At 42.5% G+C, this 25183-nt stretch overlaps 2 long non-coding RNA genes across 2 annotated transcripts; one reads left to right on the plus strand and one right to left on the minus strand.

The window, feature by feature from the left end:
* Positions 1 to 1463: 1463 nt before the first annotated feature.
* LOC147651085 (uncharacterized) lies at positions 1464 to 5007 on the minus strand. Its single transcript, XR_015274968.1, has 2 exons — positions 4190 to 5007; positions 1464 to 3731 (listed from the first exon to the last, which is right to left on the minus strand). It is a non-coding gene; the product is annotated as an uncharacterized LOC147651085 (long non-coding RNA).
* Positions 5008 to 9864: 4857 nt separating this feature from the next.
* Positions 9865 to 24868, plus strand: LOC147651086 (uncharacterized). The gene is made up of 6 exons (XR_015274967.1): positions 9865 to 10011; positions 16520 to 16637; positions 16930 to 17056; positions 17399 to 17502; positions 18490 to 18954; positions 23322 to 24868. It is a non-coding gene; the product is annotated as an uncharacterized LOC147651086 (long non-coding RNA).
* Positions 24869 to 25183: the final 315 nt, after the last annotated feature.

A 25183-nucleotide genomic window follows, 5' to 3' on the forward strand; every position in this document is an offset into this window, starting at 1 on the left:
TGTTAAAGCCCTTCCAAAGCTTTCCTAGGCCTGCTGGGGACTCTTCCTGTTCCCTTTTTAGCTGCCAGCTTGGCCCTGGCAATGACATTTTAATCACATGTACCCACCAAGGCCACCACCTTGCTTAGCCAGACCAAGAGGCTACAGCCCTGGTCATTATATTCACTGCTCTTCACAATAAAACATTTGTACTCCAGCTGTCAGTAGATGTTTCTGTTTCACTGGTGATTTAGTGTCCTGGATTATGCTGAAAATACTTTGAACTGATGGTTTTCTTAAAAGGCCAAACTGCTTCTTCCATTGCATCCAGTACAGTTTGAATACACTGGGAAGGCTTACCCAGCTCTGAATGTTTCTGCAGACTTCTAATAATATGTTGGGAACAAATTCAGAAAATGAAAAATTGCTGTGAAAGTTCTCAAAGTTCTCACACTTGATGGAAGACGAAGCAGATTTTATTATCCTTCCTCAGGATTAACAGTGCCCTTAATACCAGTGGATTTCCCACATGGAGGCAAAGAAAGCCTGTCCCTCAGCAGGTATTCACTTGCTTCTTAGGATACATTTTCCAGGTGATTTGTGGAGTTTTCACCATGTGCTTTCCATTAATCTTGGGATGAATGTTGTGCAAATCCCAAGTCAGCACTTCAAATATCTACCAATTAATTTTTAAAAGCAAAATTTCTTAGTAACTAGAGCTGGGACTAACTGGTACAAAAATCACTTCTTTGGGCTAATTATGAAGAAAAGTGTTAATTCTTGGAAAACAGATCCCAAAGTAGTTACCTAAAGTAGTATTTTATTACCATTTATGACCAACCCTCTGGGAAAAAAAAAGGAAAAAAAGAAAGGAACAAAAATATTTCCATATATTTTAGGAGAATGGGTAAGGAGGGCATCTATCCCTGGGAGTCCCTTTTGCTCCAAAAATTGTACTGGATTTTAAGTCCTGAGAGGTTTATCCTGCCCACCTTTTGCAGCTCACTCATGGCCATTTGCTCTTCATAACAATAAATAGATTTGTCTCAGTTTTACAGGAGCAGCTTCTGCTGCAGATCAACACAGGAATGGGAAATATATCTTATAAGGATTGATACCTGAAGAATATAGATTGTTGTTGCCCATATTTTTAAAAGTACAGAAACATTCTGCAACTTTTTAGATGCACTGAAGAACTCCCTCAGGAAGAGATTCCTGCCACTACCTGAACAAAAAAATGATAAAGAAGAAAAGTTATTTCAAATACAGTGATTCTAAAAACATCCCCTGTAGGGAAATGTGAATGTGACATACTGCTTTATTCCCCTGAATGGATTTGAATTGTGGGTGTAGTTTAAAATGTTATTTTTGATATATCTGCATGTGTAGCTGTAATGCCAAGGAAATTTTCAGCAGTAATAAAAACAAAATTAGATAAAACCTGACTGCAACTGTAAAATAGAAAACTTCCAAGGGCTAATTGTGTAACACAGTGTGAGCATTTTATTAGTCTTTCTTCTCAAAAATGTATTTAAATTATTTGGTTGTTCAGTACAGACTGAAATGATAAAACAAAATTTTAAAATTAGGAATTTTGATAAATGTGGAACATGTGCTTCACTGCTAAAGCCCTGTTCTTGTGGTTTGCAGATGATAACAGGACATCCAATAATAATAACTGAACTGTACAGAAATCAAAAAATCATTTATTCTAAACTGTTTCATGAAGACAAAAGTTGCCAAATCACTAGCAGATTCTGCTGTGAGTGTTTTACTGCTCCTTCTCCCTGGATACTTGCACTTAAGTAATTTATTCAGTTCCCAAATGACAATAAATCCTTCCCATGTCGTGGAGCAGTGTTTGTAATTCCTCCTCTGGAGGTGCCTGCAGCACTGCAGACGGAAAACTCTCGTGCTGTTACCGCTTGGTGAGTAAAATCCGAATTTCCATTCCCACTGTGCATTGCCATCTAGCGGCCTGTGGTGCCCAGCAGCAGGGAATGACCATGGACATCGGCTGGGAATGACCACTGGAATCAGCTGGGAATGACCATGGACATCAGCTGGGAATGACCACTGGAATCAGCTGGGAATGACCATGGACATCAGCTGGGAATGACCACTGGAATCAGCAGGGAATGACCATGGACATCGGCTGGGAATGACCACTGGAATCAGCTGGGAATGACCATGGACATCAGCTGGGAATGACCATGGACATTGGCAATTTTCTTACCTTTCAACTGGTACCAGAGCTGTCCTAAAACACCCAAGCAAATATTTTAATATTGTTTAAATATTGTTCAAATGTTGTTTTTCTCATAACAAAATCACAGTGTCTCACTTGTCCTTGTGCTGCACTTTCCACCAGGATCTCCTGTGTCTCACTTGCCCGTGGGCTCCTGAGAAAACCCAGCCTCACCAGCACAACAAGCAGAAAATAGTTTTAGAGTAGGACTTTGCAGTGGTTTTTCATAGTGATGCATGTGTACGTAGAGGAATCTCAAGGAAAATAATCGTGAGAATTTTTTTTAAAATATATTAAAGTATAGCAATAACATTAATGGGATATAAATTTATAAGGGGAAAATAAAAATTAAGTTCTCATTTTTGTTATTCAATACTAATTTTTAAGTGACTTTTTCTTCTTGAATTATGTTTTATTTCATCACTAACTAGGAGAAAATCAAAGGAAAAATATATAGAGAAGGATTTGAAGGACTCCTTAATAAACTGTCTACAGAATCACATTGACAGTGAAAATACAGAAGATGTTTCAAAGACAAATCATTAGAAGCCACAGAAATTGTCATCAAAACAAACTTTGATCTGTTTCTTAACTGTAAATCAGCATCTATTTATATTAGATGAGTTTTTACTGAGACTTTATTCTTAAGTGAACAAAACCTTTGTAATTACTGAATAAAGCCTTTATAATTAATGTCCTGTGGGTTTAGTATTGATAGAGTGAGTAAACATTGAGCATTTGATACTAAGAGAAGAAAAATCCGATAGTTGGACATCAGCCATGGAGAATTCATTATAAAGCAAGGAATTTTCTAAATTCAGTAAATGCAGGTATTTTATATTTACAGCTGAAATGCTGGTGCTGAGGGTTTAGTATTTTAAATTTTTATTTTTGGGAGTGTGATATAGAACTAAGGAAGTTTTCTGCTCACTCCAAGTTCTACAGTGTGTTAGCAGCAAAGGCAGAGTTCTGAGCAGTTGAGGGTTGAGCTTCAGATATGTAAGAACCTGTCATTTAAAAAAGGCTTCATTTTTTTTTTTTCCTGCAGCTTTCCTCTATATTTGCATCAGAATTTTATGGAAAGCATCAGTGTGGTCACAGTTAAATTACTGCCTGAGAGTAATGGCATGTAGCAAACTCTCAGCTTTGAGGGGATCCTGCTGGTGGATGGGGTCTGATTTCTTTCAGAATAGTTATTCAGAATATAATGACTCACTCAAGTGGTCGGTAGTGCGGAGAAAAGCACTTTGAACTTCTCTGTTCCATCTTTGAACACCTCTGCTTCATCCTCCTGGGTGCTGTACTTGTGGATTTGTGCTGATGGTCTCGTGGATCAGTGGGCATTGCTCAGAGGATGCTGTTGTTTGTACAACGAGTTGTAACCTGGGTTAATCCTGTTTGAGGTTCCTGAATTGTCCCTCCTCTTCTCTCGGGCTCTTTCAGCTCCACTGGCACGCTGCAGCTCTCAGAGAACAACCTCAATTGTGCCTTACACCTGCTTGCACTTAGGAAAAGAAACATTTGTCACTCTTATTTATGTAATTGCTTAAATTGCATTTTAATTCTAACAGCTTAAGTATGTTGGTGGAGAAAAATGTTTTCTGAATGGAAGTTTGATCAAATTCCCAGGGAGCCAGTGCAAGTCTTTCCATCAACTCAAGAGATTTTGTTTCAGGCATTTTATTTAAACAGTACTCCTCTCAGCCATAACTGAGCAAAGTCTCATGCTTTTCATAAAAGAAATGGAACAAAAATACTCCAACCAGGAATATCTACTATAACCATTTAAGGGAAATTACTGAAAATTAAATATTTCCATGTTATAATTTTGATACAGTTTAAAATATAAAGAAACCTTGATACAGTTCTTTTAAAAAGCAATATATCTGCTTCAGTGTTACAAAACTGAATTTCCCCTTGCTAAAATGGAAATTGGATTAGATTCTGCTGGAGTAAACTCACAATTGCTTAAGTTCTTTGGTGTTATTCTTCATCCCCATTAATAGGAGTAACACGATACCTGTATCCAGCAATTCCCATCACTGTGGGCTCTTAAATAAACATTAGGAAATATTAGTCTCAAAGTTAAAGGCTTCATTTAGCCCTGCTCAGCTCTGCATTTTGGATTTGCCAGCCCGGGTTCCTCTGACCACTCATTACATTAACGCTTGCAGGCTTTCCTGGCAGGGCTCCTCACGGAGCTCAGCAGGTTCAGGGTGGATCAGGAGGCTTTATCACCCAGAGTAAACACTTGGAGCATATTTCCCCTTGCTGAAAGATTTACATTAGTTCCCTGGTAGGCAGGGTATTAATTACAGAGCTGCGTTTCCTACATGGCCTGGGTGGGAGCTCCCCCTCTCCCCTCACCCCAGCCCCGGTTGGGAGACGATTCAAAAGGAAGATCTGGCTCCATTTATTTAACTGAGCTCTTTTAAACTGTTCAGGGGAAATCTCAAAGGTGTTAAATCACAGCATCCTGAGGTGCAGACTTTGATGCCCTGGGTTGTGGCAAATAGCACAAAACTCTGCAAACTTTGCAGGGGCTTCCTCGGGCCTACTGTGTAAACAGCACTCAGCTGATCTGATAAAGCCTGCTCTGAGATACTGATCCAGAGCTTATCTCAGCAATAATCCAGGCAATTTGTTTCCTGATAAGCAAGTGCAGGGAGAAATTAGGTTTTAAAGAGTTTGGGTGGGATTCCCTGGCTGCAGGAAAACAGGACAGAGCTCTGGGGATGTGACCTGGAGCTCCATCCTCACCCTCAGGCACAGGGACCTGCAGGGCCTTCACAGCTGGCAAGGACATAACATCACGTTACATCACAATTTTTGATTCATGGGACATTTTTTGGTTAGTTTTGTAGGTGAAGGGTGGAAAAAAAAATACCAAAAACAAACAGAAAGAAAAATACAGCAATTAAAATTTTAACTAAGGCAAAAAATGTTGCCATGAGCACCAAGTTGCCATTATTCTGTTATCAGTACTCCACGCTTCCCAGGAAAGTTTTCCCTTTTGCCACAACCACTGCATGATATTTTTTGTTCAGATAAGTTGCAAGAGACAGCTATCTGAGCCTCCTGAGCCTTTTATAAAATTGAGGATCACAGGGAAAACAGAGTAAAACAAGAGCAGTTCCTTGCTGTGGCAGAATAACATTTGCCACAAATAAATGAGTGAAGATGAGGCTCACAGACCCTGGACCCAGCACAAGGCTGGGCAGGAGAAAAACCCCAGTCTCTCCTGGGGGACAAAAAGTAGCTCCTGCCAGGCCATGACTGTCTTGCCCCAAGTTCAGTTCCACAAGAAATGGCATTTTTAGAATTTAAATGTTTTCCAGTTTTGAACAGAGCCCTTTAATTGTACATTAAGTTGAGAGTTTCTTTACTGTGTGTTTTTGGAGGTTCCTGCTTTCACGGCTTTTTAAATTCTCATTCTCTGTAGTAAGCATAACTCTGACATATTTTACACAGCTGCTGTTTCAAATTCCAGACATTTGATGCAATATTTTCACTATGAAATTCCAGAATATCACCACTAACTGTACTTCATCAAGGAAAGGCTCAATGAGCACTTCAAACTTAATAATTTTGATCTACCTTAATAAAAATTTCTGTCTAATCTGTCCAGCTCTTTGGCAAATGCTGCAGTCAGCTATACTGAGATTTATATTTATATTTATATTATTTATATTTAAATTTAAATTTAAATTTAAATTATTTATATTATTTATTATATTTATATTTATATTTATATTTATATTTATATTTATATTTATATTTATATTTATATTTATATTTATATTTATATTTATATTTATATTTATATTTATATTTATATTTATATTTACTTGTGTACAAAAATATATTAATTTTATATATACGTACACATACACTGAGCTTAGAATCTTCCATTTTCTGCTTTTTAAATGAGAGCACGTTATTCTCTTTGAAATTCTGGATGCAATGTGAATCTTAGTCCACTATATTCCAGTTTGCCAAATAATGATGTGACAGAGAAGAGCCTTCATGTTTCATGTCCAATGTCAACTGAATATTCATGGAATCAAGCCAAGTTTGAACTGAATCAATTTTCCATGTCAATAGCTATCCAATAGCTATCTGCTACTTGATATTTTTATTTTGTAATAATTTAAAACCTTGTTTTTAGCAAAATGTCAGTTAAGAAAACCACATCACGATGGTTTTAATGCCAATAATGGTTGTGAAAATATTTATTTTCTATTTATTTTTTACTTAGCTCTTTGGACCTCAGAACCCTGGGCTTAGCAATTAATTATCTAATTGCTTCGGAAAGGAGCAAGATTTTACCCTTGCAAATACATTTAACCTTTCAACAAACACATTTTGAAGATAACCCCTTCATGTTGCCTTGATTTATAATATTCCTGAAGTTTCTATGATTGGTGAGAACAACATGTGGCTGGGACACACAGAAATTGGAAATACTTTCTTCCAGTGGAGGTAGTTTCTACCAAAATTTTGTCTAATTCATGACAAGCTGATTTATGGAAGGATATATTTTTATTTTTCATTCTGGATTTTGGTAAAATTGTGCTGAACCATTGTTTCTCATACCTGTGCTATTTTTACGGGGACTAATACTTGTCAATTTTTCCTGTAACTCTCTGTATTTGCCATTTGCTTTGCTGTTTCTTTTCTACCACAGCAACAGTGACCTTTAAGTGGCAGCTGACAGGGCAGATTTTTTTACTAGAATAACATAATTAGTGTTTGAACCTTAGAAGAGTACTTCTGTCAGGTGTCCCATGGTCAAAATTCCATTTGCAAAAGCCACATTATACGGTATCAATGATTCCTGTATTGTAAACAGGGTTCCTGGAGGCAACTGGAGAGCTCTGAGCTCTGCCAGCAATGCTTAGAAAGATAATTCAGCACATAAAGGGAATATCTGAATTTTCATCTTCATGGGTGTACAGCAAAAATGTCCATTCTGAAAGTGCAATTCATTCCACATAAAACAATCAAAACTTTTATAACTTGCTTATGTCTTCTATCGTAGCACAAAGGTCAAGTATATCTGTGCTTTAATGGCTTTGGATGTGGCTCCTTAGAACCAGTGATATATCTGGGTCAGTGACCACATAAATGAAAAATCATGGCTATGCAAGTTTTTCCTTTGATTCCTCATGCAAAGTTTTCCTCAATTCCTTTATAGTAGATGTCAGCCAATAAAACAGTAATGTAATACATTAAAGTAAAAGAATCTAGTCAGTTCTTTGGGCTGGAACTGGCCTGTCTTAGATCTCACAGAATTTGGGGAAGCTCGTGCTGCTATTACTGATTTTGCATGTGATAAGCCAAACTTTGTTTGTCTAAATCAGGTAATCATCCTGCAGATTTCAGCTAGGCAGCTCCCCTGATGGAGTGCAGCCAGGTTTTGGCACATGAAGGACTTTTCTAGTTATCAAAAGCAGCAGCCTAAATGTGGCACAGCATTGGACCCCAGCTCAGAGAGGAGAGGAAGAGTTGGACTCAATAATACTTGGGTGTCTCAGCAGTGCTATTAATAAGTGTTTGAAGATGTGAAAGTAGGAACTTGGAAAGCAGGCCACCACATACTCAAATATAGATGTGGGTTTAATACAGTTCATTTATTACTGGTGATTGCTTGAGGCATCATGGACAAAGTCCTTAATGTAAGAGGAAAAAGTGTCGGCTGTCACGTTCCGTTCCAGCTTTAATTTCAATTGCCTGAGTAGGAGCAGCTGCGAGCCGCTATCAGGCACATGAAGTTTTTAGTGCTAAAAAGGCAGCTGGGCTGGAAATAGCCCAGAAGTACATATCCATTTGTCTGGCTAACTTCAGCACTTAGACTATCAATCAGGTCAGCCTAAAGAGAAATGAATGACATCAGTCAAAACAATCGGATATCTCTGTGCAGTGATTAGCTCCGTGTAGTACAAAAACTTAAATAATTTGTTCTTTGAAAATGTGATGATTGATTGGCTTCCATTAGGCTTGGATTTTAAAACATTCCATGAACTCTCAGATAAAATGGCACTAAAATGCTATTGCAATAACCAAATAAATCATATTAGACTATAGTGTATATAAGTACTTTAAAACATTATAGATACTAGAATTCTGTGTATAATAAAAAGGTGAAGAATGTAATCCATGAACTTTTTTTTTCTCATCTCACACCAGCATTATCCATGGCTGCTTTCAAGGATAATGTTTCTAAGGAGATGCATTTTAAGTTTTGTTTTAATACATTATATATACATATGTAAAAGTTGTGCAGTTTGGATGTGTTTGTTCAAAGGGAGATATTTTAACCTTAACTCAGTGACGAATTTATCTGAGCTTTTGATGCTGGTGCTGGCTGTTCAGTTGGAGTTCAGCCTGGCAGTCATCTTGGGAAATGGACTGTCACCACTTAAAAGTGGTGCCTTTTCCAGTACCAGTGTTGGGGTCCAGTTTGTGGTTCTGTTGTTCTGAACAGAGAATCAAACAAACAAACAAAACAATGTTTAACCTTGAATCTCATGGAGAGGCATAAAACAAAGCCTTTCTCTGATATGTAGGGTGGCAGAGCAGTTAACACTTGAAATTTATGATCATTTTCCTAATATTTCACTTTTGCCTAACGATCCAGACTCTGCAGGAAAATAATTCTGTGAATCATCTCTTACTTCAAAACAAACTCTGGGCCCAATGCATGCGAGATTGCCTAAATATTGGAAGCCTTGTGGATCATAAATCAGAAGGCAAGGAAAATAATCCCATCAAAAATGTTTTGCTTCAGTATTTTAGGATTTAGTCACGGATTTGAAGCACTGGTGTTGAGCTGAAGTAATTGGTGCCATTGTAAATCAAAGGCAGCAGCACACACGGGGCAGCCTTTGAAGTCACTTGGCAGCACGTGGCTCTTCGACTGGTGACTGATGCTGCTCTGTAATTTGTTTTCTACTGAGAGCAAATGGAGTTTATTGACAAGATCCAGACACCTCCCAAAAAGTTTTTGGAAGTTTTACACATGTGATTCCATCAACTGTTGTGTAAATACGATTACCTGTGTTCTAGGGTACATTCATGGTGGAAGCACTGATGTCAAATTTTCACCTTTATGCAGTTAAGACTTCAGAGCAAGTGTCACCCTTGGGACTTGGCCTCTCACCCCAGAGCCAAGGAAAGCTTTAGAGAGCTCTGAGGTAGTCATGGGACCTCCCCCCAGTCTGTATTCATTAATAAATCCCTTATAATCAGCTATAATAAATCAGTTTCTACATTGTAGGTCTTAAGATGGGCAGGCTCAAGGAAAACTTAGCAGTTCGATCACATTCTATTATGGCTTTGTTTAGGTTACAAACAGGCTCAGTGCAGAATCTAGTTAATATTTTGGTTGGGATGGACCAAGGCTATCTATACAAATCACATCATATATGAGAAAGCTGCAAGTTCTCTTGAAATACATTTTAAGAGTAAAAAAGAGAAGTACTGGCCAAGCTGTTAGGGAGACAGAAAGCAAAGAAACAAGGCAGACTTGGGCAAGCCCTCCTGCACACTTGCACACCAGGAAATTCACCTGGTGAACTCATCTGTTCAATATCAGTCCTACAATTACCAATTTGAAAACTTTTCTCCCACTAAAGGCAGGTTCTTTCCTGCTGGGGAGAAGACATCCAGTTTAACCCTGAGCAGCTGCCAGCAAACTTCACCAGACCTTCGGGAAGAGCTCCTTGGGACCAGCAGCAGGACAGGAGTACCGCCAGCAGGGAAGGACAAGGTGATGATGCAGGGTAGGTGATCATGTGCAGGGCATTATTACTTGAACTAAGCACCCTCTATAAAAAGGATCAGTGACGGAACAACACTTTCTTCTGGTGCTTCACGGTGAAAATGTGAAAACTCCCCGTTCCTGACCGTGTCCTAATGATGCCGAACGCTTCTGCTTGGAATTAGGCAAATCTGTTCCCAACAGATTAGCAGCAATAGCCTTTAGAGAGGCGATTATCAGTTCCAATTGTCTGCCAAGTGGCATTAGGGCTGGCGTTTCCCCCGCCTGGTCATTAAGCACATGTCAGAGCCCGAGTAGCTGGTAATTTCTGCAATTAAGGCCACCATTATTGTTTCCTTTACTTAAACAGGGAGCCCAAATTACACGGTTAAATATAACCACGGGTTGTTCCCACACACGCTCGGGGGTTGCTGTGCTGCAGAACTGTGTTAATCCTACGAGAACACAAAATTAATGAGATAACAGCAGGTTAGGATTGCTGCTGTGAGCTCAAACCTTGAGCGATCGCATCCTCTTCAAGGCAGTCTGGGAAAATCTCAGAGAGCAGTCAAAGGAGTGGTGTGGAATGTTCAGGACACATAAATATATGTTTAAACCTGTTGCTTCAAATCATGTGCACGCTCAGGGATATAGAAATATGATTAAATAATTACATACAGCCAGATTAAAACCTTTATTTTCTGCCTGTTAATACTAAGAGCTCAACTTCTTATTTGAAAGACGGAAGGATTCACTAATATGCTCTGTAGAGAATAATAAAAGCTGAGGAAAAGCAGTACAGGATGCTGCTGAACAGGGAAGAGACAAAAAACTGAGAATTCCTTGGTCAGTTCTTGAGGTTTTGGTCCAAAGTCCATTTGCTTCTTACAGGAGGAATTCCTACTGATTCTTTCAGTAGCTTGGATTTTATTTCAAGCTCTTAAATATTACATTTGTGGTAGTAAAATCAGCCCACAAGTACAGAGGCATTCGAGTTGGGCCAGTTCCTCTGTGCTGTTGCACAGGGAATGAGGATGGATGGGAAAGGGGTAACTGATATTCCATGTCTACTCCCTGCCATTAATTAGAGTGAATATTAGCATTTGCAGATGATCATTCACCTCAGAGACTGATAACTGTTAAACAACTTCCAAACCAAGTTTCCATCCTGTTTTACATCTCCAAGCACGGCAGTTGAGTGCAATAAACGATTGCATGGATCTTGGAGCCAAGTGTTTAAGATGCAAGGGCACAGAGGCTCCCAGAGTAAAACCTGGAAATTGCTTCTCCTTTACAGTGGTTCCCTTCGTTTTATAAACTGGGACTGGGGAGGAAGGTGCTATCACTGCACCCTCTTCTGCTTGTTGGTTTAAGCCCAGCTGTAATATTATTTAAATGCTAGTTTCTGGATTTGATTGAATGTGCCTTTATTGAGTGGAGCAATGTTCTTATATGAATGTCACACAGTTGTTCTATTTATTTCCTAAGGAAAACAAACTTATTCAAGTCACTTAAAGAAATGTGTAAAAGGTACAGTGAATTTAATCTGGGTGTGTCTTTAATCACCCTTAAGGCACTTAAGGGACTTCGTTGCTTTATGTATTTATTAACCAGAGTACTTTTAGATCCTGATTCAAGAATATACAGCCCCTTCAAATTAGGAGCTGTATTTTGGGTCTATTCTCGTGGGGTTTAGCCACATCCAGTAATTTCTGGAGTAGACTATACAGCCTATATGAACTGCTGGAGACCCCATACCCTGCAGTTAGAAAACCACCAGCTAGAGAAAAATGTGACAAAATCAAAAAGAGAAGGTGCAGTAAAGGGGAATATTCCATGATGTGATGTTTGTCTAGGAAAGTTGTGCTTTATCTCAAATTATCTCAAAAGTCTTCTCCAACCTAAGTTATTCTATGACTTTTCTCTGTACATAAACTGCAGCTTCCTCTTCATAAGGAAAACACCCTAGTTTTTCATAAAAAAAAAAACATTTATTGGGTTTTACATGTTTACATGTTTTCACATGTTGGAATCACATCTTGGTCCTGTCCAAACCAGGTGTGTAGTTCAAAGAGTTATTCCAGCCTTATCCCTTACCTGGAGCAGAGGAAGGAGAGCTGGGCATGCCTTGGAGCCACCAACACCCTCACCCTGCACACAGCTCAATTATTGGGGTCTTGGGGGGTCCTGGCAATATCCAGCTCTTCCAGCCCTATGCTGGTTTAACAATACTCAGTTATTTTATCTGTTAGTTTGATTTTATCACAGAATCCTGGAATGGTTCAGGTTGGAAAAACCTTAAACCTCAACTTGTTCCTCTCTCCCTGCAATGGGCACTGACACCTCTATCCACTGTCCCAGGCTGCTCCAAGCCCTGTCCAGCCTGGCCTTGGGCACTTCCAGGGACCCAGGGACAGCCACAGCTTCCCTGGGCACCCTGTGCCTTTCCTGCCAACCTCCCCTGGTGCTCTACAGGGGACATGTCTTACAGGACATGAAAGAGGCTGCTGGGCTCCAGCTTTACAGAGACCTCATGAAGGGTTTCTTCTCTGCCTGAGGTGGATGGAGCAAAGCTCCACTGGAATGGAGAATTTCTTCCAGTGAATTCTGCAGGAACTGAGGAAACTGCCCTTGTACAGAGGAGGGATGAATTGCAGTCCTCTTGGTTTAGCCTAACACCCCTTTCAGAGCCCAGACCTTGTCTCCAGTGGTCAGATGAGATACAATTCCTGCTGATAGGAGACTCCTGGCCCAGGAGTGCCTCCATGGCAGTGAACTAGGCTCTTACCTAGGGATCAACTGGGAAACCACACTGCCCTCCCACCACAGGCCCCAGCTTCTCCCTGGGAGCCCTGTCACCTCTCTTTATCTGGGGGATAGATGCTGCCAGAGCTGCTGTGGCAGGGAGAGCCCTGGCCCTGGTGAAGGTCAGGCACAGCGCCCACTCAGGCACTTGGTGCACATAAACACTTGCTGGGTCAAGATATGGGAGAGGGGCAGCAGCTGAACACAGCCTAAACCACAGGGGCTGTGTGACTTTGCTATTTATCATCTCCTAATTAACTGTTAATTTGCTGGTCTTTAGGTTCAAGCACAGCCCCAATTCATCACAGGCTGGCACGGCAGTGTGAGGCTGGGGAAGGTGCTCTGCTCAGCCCTTCAGCTCTCTTCTCTTGACAAGACGTGAGGAGAGCCTCCCTGGCTGCTGTGGGAGCCAAGGGACAGGGCTGTGGGAGCCATGGGACATGCCAGCAGCACCCCAATGGTGACCCCTGCGTGCTGGCATCTGCCCTGGCCATGTGCAGAAGGAGGAACAGCCTGGGAGGTCTGTCCCTGCCTGGGGCAGGGGGTTAAAACTGAACAATTCCCTATTCAAACCATTCTCTTAATCTGTCTGATTGTACTGGGAATTAGGCACTAAAGTAGTCCCTAAAAACTACCATGGAATATTTGGTCCTAGGAGAGTAATGGTGACTTTTTAAATTCTTTGCACATGTATAGAAAATGGTAGAACCAACTTCAACATGCCTATTTTCTATCACATCACCCTTAATACACTATCCCAAATTAAAGGCTCTAACCCCAGAGGGTGCTGGCACTGCCCAGGCTCCCCAGGGAATGGGCACAGCCCTGAGGCTGCCAGAGCTCCAGGAACATTTGGACACTGCTCCCAGGGGTGCCCAGGGTGGGATGTTGGGGGGTCTGGGCAGGGCCAGGGGTTGGGCTCGGTTGTCCTTGCTGGTCCCATCCAGCTCAGGTGATTTGTGTGGTTCTCTAATCTCACAGTGGAAATCATCTCTCCAATACATTATCTGTCAAAAAAACCCAACCTAACCCCCCCAAAGGCTGCCCTTCTGTGCAGAGATGTTCCCCTGTGATCTCCCACGGTCTCACAGGGCTCTCTGTGCCCACAGCTGCCCAAGGAAGGGGAAATGCAGTGATCAGCTCTGCTGGCACAGGGGTTCAGGACTTGCAGGATTGGGCTCACAGAGCCCAGCCCTACAGGCATTAACCCTGGAAACCTTCACAGATTTACCAAGAGCATAAAGTCACAAACATCCTAAGTGTGAGGGTGTAAATGCTGGTGGCAGGAGGCAGGGTTTATGTCCTATCTGAAACACTTGCAGCACTCTGTAAACAGCTTTTATTGGCAACACATGTTTGGGTTTTGTTATCAGGCTGGGTACTCCCTGTTCCACCCCAGTGCTGTGATCTGTGCTGCCATCCCCATAAAGCTGCCAGCATGCACACCACTGAAATTGTCATTTTCGTTCTTGTTATCAAAATATTTTACAAACATCAGCAGCAGAAGGGAAATATTTTACCCGGCGGAGCTGAGATGAGGCAGGTTTTTAACAGAGAGGCCTCATAGAGAGCTGGTGACATTTACACACTTTGTGACACTTCATATCCCCTTGTTATAACACCTAGTTAAGGTTTTCCCTTTATGGTCTTTCAGGCATAGAGCACCTTATTAATGTCAGGCCTCAGGCTCTCCCAGCCAGGCTTGGCTGCTGCTGCTCCGAGCCCTGCCCGCCAGGGATAATGATTTTGGGGGGTTCCTGAAGTTCAGGGACAGCTCACAGGAGCTTTTGTGGGTTTTTTTTGGGTTTGTGCTCTGATAACAGAAAGTGCTTTATTGTTCACACTGAAATTTGGCAGGATGCTCAAGTGTTTATGACAGCCTTGGGAGCTGGGGTGCTGCTTGGCAAAAGTGGCTCCTTGATTAACACTTGGAAATGGCCTGCTGCATAACAGGAGCTTTTCACTGCGGCTGAAATAAACTCATCTGCATTGAGAGGTGACCTGAAAACCCCACACCTCCCTTTCCTTGCTGCTGGGTCTTCGATCTGGGGGAAACTATTTGGCTGATTAAGCCCGAGTACAAATGGCTGGATCTAAAGGGCTTTGTCTGGATCAAGACAGACAGAGGCAGAATCACTTCAGAGCATCCCAGAATTGTTTGGGTTAGAAAGGACTTTACAGATCAACCCCATTCCACCCCTGCCATGGCAGGGACACCTCCCACTGTCCCAGGCTGCTCCCAGCCCTGTCCAGCCTGGCCTTGGGCACTGCCAGGGATCCAGGGGCAGCCACAGCTTCCCTGGACATCTGTGCCAGGGCCTCAGTAGAACAGCAACAGAACAGAAACTGGGGCTAATTCAGAAGGAAGGAGAGTCATGGTATTGTTTCACAAATGCAAATGAACAAATTCAGGATGATTCTGTGATTTACAGAATTGAGGAATTATCCACCTCATCTCTTTGTCAGAGTTCTTGCCTTGCAAAGATGGATGGGTCACATGGAAGGAGACCAGAAGTGCTGAAGGTTCACAGCCTCGTGTACATAACCTGGTGTTGATTGTGTTGGGCTCATCAGCATGAGAAAGATACAATCATTACATTTATCCATTTCCTTAGACTGGGAATTAGACCAACCTTGTTGAATTATTGTTTTTCATGTCACGTTGTTTTTCACAGTGATTAGTAGGCTGCATTCATATTGCAACCCAAAGTCCAAAATTAATTTCATATTGCAACTGCATGCAGGAACCCCAGGCAGGCCTGGAGACTTTAAAACACAGTTGTGATGCTTTCATATTTTCTGCAGCACTCCAGAGCTCCCAGACTGTGCTGCAGAGGTGTCCCCAGCTCTCTGAAAAATGAGGCGGCACCACCAGAGCACTGAGCCCTTGTCACCACATTGTGCAGACAGACTCAGGGGTGACAAATGGACCAGGGCTGTAGAACTAGGATTGACAGGGAAGAATTCCATGCTCTGGGGTGTTTGTTCCCTGTGGTGGTGTCAGTGAGCTGAGCCACAAGTTGCTGAACAAACACCAGTGCCAAGAGATGGACTGAGCTGGTGAGAAAAATTGTGAGGGCAGTGTTGGCTTATTTTTGTGGCAGCATGTGAAACACTTCCACCCAAGCCTTGTCAGAGTTTTGTCTTCAGCTCTCTGAAGGTGAGGCCAGAATAGTCAAGCTGCCCCACTTCCCACACAGGGAATTCACATTTTCAACACACAACTTGTTGTGTTAAGGGAAGTCTGTGGGTGTTTTGTGCTCTCATGAAAATGATGAATGGCTTTGCACCTTCCCAGGAAGGAAACTCTGCCTTTGTGGGATGCCAGTCCTGCAGCACATTGCCAATGAGCTGTGAAGGTGAATACCTGTCCCCTGAGCCTGCACACCCCACACAGGCTGCTCCCCTCCAGTGCTGGGTGCTGTGACATTTTACTGATGTACTCAGTGCTGCTCAGCATTTTGGAACCAAAATAGACAGGTACATGCTCATCCAATAGGCATTTCCTACCCTTCTTCCTTGCTGGTAAAATGTATGTACACTACAGTTTCTTGATCCCCCAAGACTAGGTAACTGCAGAACGTAAATGCTCACATGTAAAGACTACATTTTCTATGCTGCATCCTAAAATACTCATTACTCAGCTTTAAAAATATTAAAACATTCATTCATTTATTCTAAATAAGCACCTTCCCTGTGATCTCTCTATGTATTTGGGTATTTAGAGACTGGATTCAAGACAGTATGAGGCAGCAGAAAGTTTTCTGGTAAACAGGAAAAAAGTTCTGGACCGTTTCCTTGGTGTCAGGATGCACAGGATGCAGGTGACAGAAGCAGCCAAAGGTGAGAGAGCCGTGGGGAGGGGAAGGACCCCTGGAGCCCTGACAGTCCTTGCCTGCTTTGCTGGCTCCTGTGTGAGCCACACTTGCCATCACAGCTCTCTTGGGAAGAGCAGAAAGGCTTCCTTGTGCTGTTAAGTGCCTAAAGGGCCCTTGGCAGAGCTTCTCCAAAGCCCACCTGGGTTGTGGGTGTTTCCCCAGACTGTACCACACTGCTCCAGAAGAAATACCAGCAGCATTGGAGACATGGGGGCAGACTGAAATCCACTTTATTTGGCTCTTTTTCCTTCCTCCAGAACTGGTGTGTGCAGGACCAGATCCATTCACATCTGAGCTTTGCTGTGCCCATTTATTGGTGTTCCAGGTGAATTAGGATTTGTGTCTGCTCTTCAGTTTAAAGTGGACACACATTTGTTGGCAGTCGTAAGTACATCAGTTATTACTCATTAATTACCCAGGTCTGTTGATGGGATGTTATCTCACAGCCATTAATTATGCTTTTTAAATAATCCTTTGTTAAGATTTAGGATGACAACTGCTCTTTAGTAGTGGGATATATGGAAAGAAAAGACGTGTGTTTAAATTGCTGTAAGGCCCCACATTATTCCATTATGAAAACCAAATACAGTCTACATACTTTGTGTTCTTATGCACTAGGACCCTCTTTTCCCAGTCTACTTTTCATGAGCATGTGAGACAGAATTGCCAGGAGGGTCTAAAAATTCAGCTATGGCCCAATAAGCCTCTAATTAATTTTGCTGACAGCTCCCATCCCTGTAATGGATGTGGCCACTTACTGCAGCTGCTGACAGCACCATCAAGGGAAGTGTGGAGCCACGAGGCTTCTGTATCTTCACAAGTCCTAGCAGGTAAGTTCTTCATTCCCCTCTCCCTTCCCAGATGATGCACATGCATCATATTTCCTTGAAATAAGTATTTCCATGAAGGCCGAAGATGTTAATGAATTTCTGGTTAATTACCAGTTAGTTATAAGTGAAATGCTAATTTCCTTACAGCAGTACCTCAGTACCCTGTGCTCCCCTGAGCTTCTTTCTGATTTATGCCAGAGGATGTGAAATTCAAACCTCAAATAGAAGAGTGTGATGTATTGATTTTGTTGCCTTTATTTCCATGAGCAGAGCTGGAGCCTGGCTCACAGGGGGTTCTGCAGTCAGGGTTCAGCCCTGGCATGGTTCTGTTCTGCTCTCTGGCACATCCCAGGTGATGCTCTTGATCTCTGCATTGACACCTGTGACCTCAGAGGAGCTTCACTGCTCTTTTTCTGTCCCTCAGCAATTCAGGAGCTGGATCATCCCCAAAGCATCTCAGATGTCCCCAGACACCTCAGCTGGTGTCAGGGTGTTCAGTTCTCACCACACCTCAGCTGGTGTCAGGGTGTTCAGTTCTCACCACACTCAGCTGGGAGCTTTGGGTACCACACAGCACTGACTGGAACTGCAGCACATTCTGCTGCTGGAGCCAACACCTCAGTCCCTGCCCTGTGCCAGAGAGCAGGGAGGGACTTTGTCCCCTTGGCAGGGCCACCAGAGTCCCCACAGCTGGTTGTTGTCCCCTGGCCAAGCAGCACAGCTCCCTCCCTGTCCCTAGGACACCTTCTGCCCATGGAAAATGAAACACTTTATATGAGACTCCCCTATGGGAGAAATAAGATAATAAAATTGATTAAATAACTTGATTAAATGAAAGTTCTGTCACTTCAATGAACAATATATTAAAGACCCTTTAAAATTTAAGGAATTTTATGCTAGAAAGAATATGTATGCAACTGACCCATGGTGTCCTCAAATTTGCCTGATTATTTTGACCAATACTTTGTTTTCTCCCTACATCTCTAGATCTTCTTTAGAGTGACATTTAAATACATCACAGTGATTGAAGACCTACTTCATCACCACGTTATCCCTTCCCTTTGACCAGAGCTGGAGCCTTCTCTGCTAATTCATTCGTCTGCTGCAGGAGAGGAAGGGTCCCCTTAAGCTCCCTTATCTTTCCTTTCAAGTTGTGCAGTGACTAACCTGGACTTCCCCAGGGCCCTCTCTGTAAATATGTGATCTATCTGCTCTGTGATGTCCATGCCTTGGCGATTGCTGAGCACTGTGATTAGCAGACTCAATTAACAGTGGCTTGAAGATGTTCAACATCCCTGCAGGATTGATCACCGAGACTGGGAACAGAAAGGTGGCTTGTCCTCAGACACCAGCTGCCAGTTTCCTTTGAGTGAAGATAAATCCAGGCCTTTTTGGCTGTGTTTTGATCAGCAAGTGCTTCAGTCTTTGACAGGCTGATAGTTAAGACATGAGGTATGTCCATGATCTAAGCTAGATTGATCTGCTTCCCCCACTCCTTTTCATGCCTTTCTGTGTCAAGATTAGAAGACACTGATTTCTCTATCAAATTATATTTTGCTATCTTATATTATATATATTATATTATATTATATATATTATTTGCTATATATATATTATATTTTGCTGGCTGGCAAGAAGATCAGTATGATATGGTCACTGCTGCTTACCCTGGAAGCTGAACCAACATGTTCAGCACAGGAACCAGAGTGTTTTCTAAACCCAGGTCTGTGCCCCTGACTCTCAGGAACTAAGGAGCAAGGACAGGTCCATTTGGAGCAGGGGAACACACCACAGGCATTTGCCAGACCTCATCAGCAAGCAGAGAAAACAAAATAAATGGTAACAGAGTTTTATTCAGTACCCCCCTGAGCAGTGACCTGCTTTTCAGGCAGTCTGGTACAACTGATGATGCTGCTGCCCTTTCAAAGCACTTGGACACCCTGGGCCAAATTTGTGCTTTAGTTTTGCTTTGTGGAGGAGCAGCAAGGGCCAGTGGTAATGGGAGGAGAAGCAGCAGTTCAGGAGCTTGGGTTAGTGCTCATGAACCTTTCTGTGGTGGATTTATGTGGAAGAAAGGCTGAGGAGCCTGCAGAATGGTGCCTCAGGGTACAGAATCAGGGTTTAGGGCCGTTCACTCTTGCTGGGTCTCCAGATGCTGTCCCAGGAGGACCCAGGGCTCCTGGTCTGGGTGTCCCTGTGCCAGCTCTGTGGCTGTATCAGGGCTCCACTGGGCCAGGGGAACCTGAGAGTGTGGCTGACTGATGTGTGTCCTGAGGTCCAGCCATCTGCCACCGACTGTTTTTCTCTTGTTTCTGATAAAAAGAAGACTGGGAAATGTTATTTAAAGGACTGGCTCTGAACCAAGGTGCTACAGACAAATCTTGCTTGCTCCAGGGGCAGTCGGTTTCACTGGAACTTGATTTGCATCCTGCTTCTGTGGGCTACAAAAAATGCACATTAGAGGAGGAGGGAGAGGCTTTTTATTTTCATTGCCTAATTCCAGCCTCTCTCCAGCCCAAGAATGTCCTTTTAAATCTGTACCCCATGGAAAAAGTGGAGGAGACAACAGAATTTCCCTCTGCCCCACTCCAAAACCAGCAAACCTTCCATGTGGAGGTCCCCAGTGCTACCCAAGGCATCTGTCAAGCTCTTCTGCCTCTCAGCCACCATGACAACAGTGAGCCTGGGGCTCTGCTGCACAGCTCCAAATTGCAGCAAGGACATCGTGTCTGCATATGTGAAGTGTATTTGAAACTATTGTTAGTAGGATCAGACTAGCCATAATTTAATTTTAATGGGGATGTTTATGCAGAAACATCTACAAGTACAAAGAGACACAAATCATATCTGTCTTCTATTAATTCTTTTGATAAATCAGTTTCTCAAACTGCACCAAATTACCTTGATGAGAAAAAATCCTTGTTTATATCAACAACATTCTAGCCAAATGTGGGATGTTTATAGCAATAATTCAGCAGTGTCCTACAAGGTGCACAAACAGCAATGATGGATGTTCAGGTTGTGCTGCTCTTTCTGTTCTCTTCCCTCCCATCAAGTAAATAATGTGTTTGGTTTGAAACTAAATGGAGATATTTTGGGTAAGCAGTAGTGCTGCTGACAGGGAAATGGGGTAATTATAGCACACTAAATTATTTGCTTAGGAGGTGAAGGTCCCACCTAGCTTGAGGCAGTGTGCACAGACCCTTTTAAAATCATCCAACCCCAGGTTTGGCTTTATTTTAGGGATGATTTGGTTAATTTGTTACTTTAAAAACAAATTAAACTTTAGGAAAAGCTTGATGGGTCTGAGAACTGTTCCTTGTCTGTTCCAGCAGATTTAGGTGACCTGCTCCCCCTGGAAACACCTGCTGGCACCACTCTGGTTTGTGACACTGGGGTCCCATGACCTGCCACGGGGCCCTGCAGGGCTTCAGAAAGGTCTGGAAGGTTCCACTTGAGTTTCAGTGTGTGCAGGTGCCTCTGCCTCCAGGTGTCTTTCCTGGCCAGGTGTCCAGGTGTGGGCATCCCACAGCAGCAGCACCTGGGTGGGCATCGCTGCCAGCAGAAATCCTGGAACCGTCATGGAATTGTTATGGGTGGAAAAGACTTCTAAGGTGTCCAAATCCAACAATTAACTTATCCCTGGCAAGTCCACCACTGAACTGTGTTCCCAAATGTCACATCCTGAAGCCTTCTGGACACTTCCAGGGACAGTGACTGCACCCCTGTCCTGGAGACCCTGTTTCAATGCCTGACCACCCTTTCAGTGAAGATTTTTTTTCCTTAATATCCAACCTCAACATCCCCTGGTACAACCTGAGGCCATTTCATCTTTTCAGCTTGTTACCTGGGCAAAGAGACCACAGCCCTGGTCACCCACTCCTCTCAGGTGGTCGTGGAGGGCAGTGGGGGTCTCCAGATGGGCTCGTGAAGGTGGCCAACAAGTGACAAATGTGACATCCTGTGACAAACATGACATCCTTGTGACATCCTGTGACACACATGACACCCTTGGTGCCACCCTGCTGCTGGGGGTGCTGGTTTTCCTGGCCTGCCCAGTGCTCTGCAGGCTCTCAGGGGTGCACACCACAACCCTGGTGCTGAGCACAGGGTTTCACCCATCCATGGGCACATCCAGTGACAATGAGGGTCAGGAACAGAGGAGGAGCAGCAGCAGCAGGAGGAGGATGGTTATAAAGAAGATATGGAAAAAAAAACCAGTGTGGCAAAGAGACTTGTCCAGCTTCTGTTTTTCCTGCAGGGAGAGCCCAGTCCCTCCTGGCTGTGCAGGGCTGGGGCCACAGGGTCAGCCCTGATGGAGATCTTGCTGCTTCGCTTCATCTCTCATTCCTTGCTTTTAATTAGAGCAGGGGAGCTGCCCACAGGTCTGTTTGTCATTAGGGCAAAGCAAGATGTTCTCAGGGAACATTTTTTCTAATGAATTTTTTGGTTCTCACTGAACAATTTAAAACTGCTCTTTGCAACACAATTATTGGGAATTTAATTTCTTAATATATTGGTAAATTTCTAAAGAATTCACAGCATTTTTCTTTAATTGGAAATCTGACATTTGGGGTTTATATGGGCTTTTGGGGGGGATGGTTTTACTTGTTTGAGCTAGCATCCTTCTGAAAAGTCTTTATAAATATTTGACTTATTTATTTGAATTATTTATGAATCAATATTTTCTTTCCGCAGATCTTCTCCCAAAATTCACTTTTGGGAAAATTCTTACCCATCATGGGGTTTACCCCAATAGTTTCTGGAGAAGGCAAATATAAAAAGGGTGCAAATATGCATTGGATGGATTGGTTTTCAAAACCTGAATGCATGCACCAAACAAATATCTTTATTTCAGCCTTGTTTGTTGAACAATGCTGGTTATTGTACTCAGATTGTAAATGGGACTCCTTGAGGTCTCTTTCTGCTCTTGCAGTTGTACAGCACAGTTCATTTGCCTTATTTTTGCACACATTTCTGCGCAGATGTGAAAATTATATTAATCCTAGTGAGGCACAGATATTTCACAGCAAAAAGCCCAGGCTTGAAGTAAACATAAGAACCTTTTATGCTCTTGCTGCAAAAGTATATGTTGTAGGAGAAAAAAAATCCCATTGTAAGAGCAATATTCACCACCAACAAGACATGTCTTTCTCCTTTCATTTCTATTTTCTATCCCTTTCACTTTCCAAAGCAACTCAAACCATTCCTGAGTTAAAAAAATTAAAAAAAAAAAAAGAAGTGAGGGGACTTTTTTCTTTAATAAATCAAAATTGAATCTAAATAACACTTTGCAATTATGAGTGTTTAAATTCCAAATTTTTTAGGCTAATCACTTTCAGAAACAAACAAGAGATTGAATTTATATCGCCTGCAGTTGTTATTGGAAAGGTATGCCCAGAGATTGCTAAATGAAGTCAGTCCCAGTGCAATTATGATCACTCAAGCATGCTTTCAACGTATCGTGCCAAATTAGGTAGATTTGAGCAATTTGACTTCCTGTCCCAAATCTCCAGGGCACTTTTGAGAAAGCACAGACTGTTTACAAACACTCTCAGGTTTCCCGAGGTTGGAGGCAGCGGCAGCGCCCGAGCACACACCTGTCAAACCCTGACAGCCACATGTGCTGCAGAGAGACCCCACTCTCCCCACCTTGGTACCCTTTATTTGCAATTTAAAAACTGAAAGGCCACTGAAGTTTTAATTGCCTTGGACTCAGTCTTTTGAAAACCAAAATGCTACAATCTGTTCAATGTAAATATTGGCGGCTTTCTGTATTCAATTTCTTTTTTTTTTTTTTTTTTTCTTTTTTTTTTCAGGACCTGAACTCCCTCTAGCATAAAAATGTGGGGATTGTGTGTCTGGACTATATACCATCGATGTAATAGTTTAGTTAATGCTGTTGCCCTGTTATTGATCCAATAGAGATGGGCTGCACTTCTGAAAACACAAGTTTCAGCAGATCCTTAGCTGACAGCAGTCACAAAACCAGAGCAGCCCTTTTAAGCCACACATTTCCCACTGAAAACAGGCAAAACTTCCCAGAAAGATAAAAGTTACTCTTGCAGAATCACTAAAACCACTCCAGTATCACAATTAACAGCTTTGTAGAGTTCTGGGCTTCTAGAAGTTGCCGTAATGCAGTTAGTGCACAGCCCATTTTTGTCCTGTTCAACGACAATAACTGGAATTAATTAACAATAATGACAATTTGATGCTGTTTCAGGGCCTTGGGCCCAGTTCTGTACCTGTGCCCACCTAATGATTGTTTTAGTGCTTGCTTAGGTTGTGGCCAGTATGCCCAGCACCTTGCAGGACGGGGATGGGGAGAGGTGTTTTCTTGTGTCATCATTTTTTTCCTTTCTTTTTAAATATCTGAGGTTTTTATAAGAGCCACCACTTGGAGAGCAGCCTGACTGTCCTTAATAATGATCACAGCATCCCTGTGATGTTAATTCCTAAGAGGAATTTTCCCCTTCATCTTGTATCTCTCTGGGGCTCCTAAACTCCAGCTTAAGTTGAATTCACTGTGCTTGGTAAATAAGTACTAACAGATAACATCTAGAGTTATTTCCAACTTTGAACATTTTTCCAAGAAATACAAAGGTCAAGTGCAGCGAAATTGTTTTTAAAAACAAACGGGCCAGCAAAGAAAAAGAATTAATTGCAGGTTTGAGTTAACATGAGGATGTCAGAAAATAGCAAAAGGGATTTGTAGCTTGAAATCTTATTCAAATGATTTATGTTGCTCATATTTCTGCTTGTAAACAGAGATTAGAGAATAAACTCAATAAATCTCCCACTAAGGCGTAGAAAAGCACATGTGCATTGCTAATGTTTTAAAGATTCCAGTTAAAGCTCTAGGTTTCACTAACAAGCAGACACATTTTTTGCAATGAAAGACAAGTAGAAAATACTTTCCTGTGAATTAATGAGCTAATTTTTGGATTACACTCACAGCTGTTACTACATGGGCTGGCTTTGGTCATTATAATACGTTCTGATAGTCCCCCTAGTACCAAGGAAAGTGGTCTCACAGGCCAGGAACAGTTCAAAGCCTTTGATTATTACACACGGTCCTTGAAGCTCCCAGCCAGCCTCTCCCCACGCTCTCCATCTGCCAGAGCATCCACATGGCAGAGGCTCAGAGGGGCTGCCCCAGCAATGTATTCAAGATGTCAGGAACCAGCAGAAATCACCAGCCACTCCTCCAGCCCTGCCAGCCAGCCTGGGGGGCTCCTGCCTTCCTTCAGCGAGGATCAGACTTAATCCCAGTAAGGTAGAGCACGGCCTCTCCGAAAGAGATCCAGCCTTGTCATGTGTCACGCTGTTTTCTCAAGCCAAAAATAAATATATTTCCTCCTTTTCCTTCAGCTTCTACGTTTTGCTTGCCGATGTATTTGAAGTGCAACCCACGTGCTGTGCCAGGGAACGAGGCCTCGCTGCCTCCCCTCCAGCGAGGCTTTAATTGGGAATCACCTCTGAGAAAGGCCTGGAACACTGACCTGCCTTTACATTAACTCTGGGAATAGCAGAATTTGTTTTTCTGTTCCAAACTTTGCCTCTCGGAGCCCTCAGGTCCCCTCACGCCTTGTGCATTACACACTTTCCATTAACAGATGCCACATGTTAACAGCTCTAATAGAACTTATTAGGTTTAATGGGAGGGTGGTGGGGAAGT

Source organism: Cyanistes caeruleus, chromosome 11, assembly GCF_971803275.1.
Source record: "Cyanistes caeruleus chromosome 11, bCyaCae1.hap1.1, whole genome shotgun sequence".
NCBI lineage: Eukaryota > Metazoa > Chordata > Aves > Passeriformes > Paridae > Cyanistes > Cyanistes caeruleus.